Raw genomic sequence first — 3,066 nt, 5'->3', positions numbered from 1 at the left:
ACAATGAACGAACAATTTTCTCGCTGCTGCCTCAGGAGTTACTTGGTTCAATGAAAACTTCCATGGCGGTTACGAATGGGAATGAGGTCGTCTTACAGTGTACGTGCTGTACTGTCTAATATATAAGTTCTCCCTTCCACATGTTACTCTGTAATTGTTCAACCACGCCGGGGATTTTTCGGCTCTTATTTGGCCAAATCGACGGGCTCAAGTAATGCGTCAGCGGCTAACTTCAAACTGGCTTTTTTCTAACAAAACATGGCGGACGCTAGTGGAGTGTTTTTGAACGCTGTTCGTCGTGCGTTTGTAGTCGCAGAAGCAGAAATTTCGGGCAAAGATGGTCAAATTAATAATATAAGCAAAGCCCTAGATGATTTAAGAGGGTTGCTGGCAACAGTTTCGGTTCGACACTTCAATAACCGAACCGGATTTAAGCACATCTTGGGAGATTATTTTCCAATGTTTCAAAGACAAGCCATAGATTGGCCTAAGACATTTCAGCGACGAATGTCTTCACGATGTTCCGTCAGACACGCCTGGAAGGTGGTCGTGGAGGAAAAGCTGCACAGAGAGCTTTTTCAAATTTTGGAAGCTATTGTTTCGCGGACAAATTTCGGAGTTATAGCTGACCGAACGCGAAAGAACTGTGTGTTTGCTTTCACCTCTCATGACAGAGTGAGAAAGGTATTTTCTGATTGTACTAATCAAAATCTGAGTAAAAATACCTTTTTGAAAAGAAAAATCAAAGGAAACAAGCGTGTAGAGGCAATCATAAGTTCTGAAAAACAGTTTGGAATAAAATATTCCTACAGAAAGAATTAATCACCATTGATTTTTCATTATAGCTTCTGGAATGAGCATGACTGGCCGCGGCATGTGTGAAATGAACAGTAACTACGATCACTCCTTTTAGTCTAATAATTTTAATATAATTTTAATATCAACGATTGCAATGGTAGCATTCAAGACAATAATAATTTCTGATTACAATGCATTCAGCATGCAACGTTTTGTATATTAATGTAAATTGAGATTAGAGCAAATCATTTCTTGTAATCTCTGTATATATCAATAAGATACATATCTATATATTACTGTAAACTCTTCATAATGATATTCAATGCACTAGTGGATATTAATGAAAAACTGAAATAGTAAATTATCTTTTGTAATCTCTGAATATATCTATAACATATATATATAAATGTGGGGGTAGAGTCTGCCTTGGCATAAAGTGCTCAATGCTGTGGTAGCAGAGCTGAGTATATATAAGTGAAAGAATCAAAGAGGACGCATCGATTCTCTGTTACTCTGAGTTTTGCACCTAAGCGCTCGTCGCACAGAACTTTTTTCTGTCTGACGAGCGCTTAGGCGCGAAACTCAGAGTAACAGAGAATCGATGCGTCCTCTTTGATTCTTTCACATATATAGCATATATATATATATATATATATATATATATATATGCAGTTAGTTATATGTATGCAGTTAGTTATATATATAGTTAGTTATATATAGTTAGTCAGTTAGTTATATATATATATATATATATATATATATATATATATATATATATATATATATATATATAACTAACTGCAGACATTACTTTTTTTTTTTTTTTTTTTTAAATATAAAAGCCTGGAGACCAGGCAGTTTTATTTCGTCAATGATATCTATTTACAATTCTAATTGATTAAAGTATTCGAATTAAATTATGAGTTATTTAGGTAATTACAGGTCTCAATTAACTAATGATATTTTCTCTTACAGGCGGCACGAACAGCGCACGGGCTATAACAGCCCGGAGTAAGCGCCCACCTGTAAGAGGTAACAAAGTTCTATTTAAAAGTTTTCTATTTACTATTTACAAAGAGATATTTCAGACCATGTGGGGCGCAAACAGCGCGCGGGCCTGTAGCCCGGAGTAAGCACCCCTCATGGGCGAGATTTAACAAGTTTTATTATATACAAAGGTTCAGGGGGGAGCAAGAGAGGGGAAGAAGATGGGCTTACCAGCGTCGACCGAACAAAGTACGTTTTTAAAAGACCAAAAATTCCTTAAGGTATCAGTGTCGTTACTAAGAATTCTGAGTTGGACATCTTTCTTAATTAAGTCTATAATCGCGTTGGAGCTCAAAAGAGAACCTTCGAAGGTAGCTTTATTTCTGGCAAGCCAACACCAATATATGATGGTTGCCTTGAGAAAGTTAGATAAGGATATAGCGGTGGTAGATTTGTCTAGGGAAAAAGGGTAGTAGACAGATGTAGGGGAGATAGAGAAGGGGGAGTCGAGTAGAGCACGGAAAAGGGGGGAGAAGTGGTCCCAGACTTTCACAACTCTGGGACATCCCAAGAAGCAGTGTTCAATAGTTTCCGTTTTTCCGCAGATCGCGCATTTGTCACTATTGATGTATCCCCAAGACTTAAGGAGATATCTTACGCGGATCATTCTATGGATCAATAGCCAAATTAGATCGTTCTTCTTGTTTTCAATTAGCTTTAGGCGAGACTTGCGCCACACCCAGGCCCAACGATTGATGGGGCGGTCCATAGCAGACGCCCAAAAACCGGAGCACCGGGGTGCAACGCAGACGGGGTCAAGCAACAAAAGATATAAATTCTTACCGGTGAGTAAATCAGGTAAGGCACCAGTTTTCTGATGCAAGGTACGGAAATTATCTAGACAAAGGCGGTAGTAATTGGAAGGAAGGAAGGAAGAGGGAGCAGAATTGGTGGGAAAAGAAAAACGGGGATCTAGAATAGTTAGCTTATGTCCTAAAAAATATCGAGCTAGGTAATGCCATTTGGATGTGCCAAAGTCATCTCTTAAACTGGAAAAAACAGAAAGGCGCAGGCTAGCGCACTTAGCTTTAAAATTAACGACGTTGAGGCCCCCGGATGATGGGGGCGCACAACAGCGATCGCGACTAACATTTTCCATTTTTCCTCTCCAGATAAAAGGCCAAATGATCGACTTAAAGCTATCGTGCACCCAACGGGGTAGGGGGATGACTTTAGCAACGTGCCATAAACGGCTTGCGCCTAAAGTATTTACAATTAAGG

General features: G+C 39.0%; 1 pseudogene; it reads left to right on the top strand.

The window, feature by feature from the left end:
* The first annotated feature begins 258 nt into the window (after window positions 1-258).
* Window positions 259-882, top strand: LOC149045863 (uncharacterized; annotated as a pseudogene).
* Window positions 883-3,066: the final 2,184 nt, after the last annotated feature.

Source organism: Pocillopora damicornis, chromosome 5 (assembly GCF_964200805.1).
Source record: "Pocillopora damicornis chromosome 5, jaPocDami1.2, whole genome shotgun sequence".
Classification (NCBI taxonomy): domain Eukaryota; kingdom Metazoa; phylum Cnidaria; class Anthozoa; order Scleractinia; family Pocilloporidae; genus Pocillopora; species Pocillopora damicornis.
Note: the sequence above shows the minus strand (reverse complement) of the source record. Positions and strands in the feature narration are given on the sequence as shown.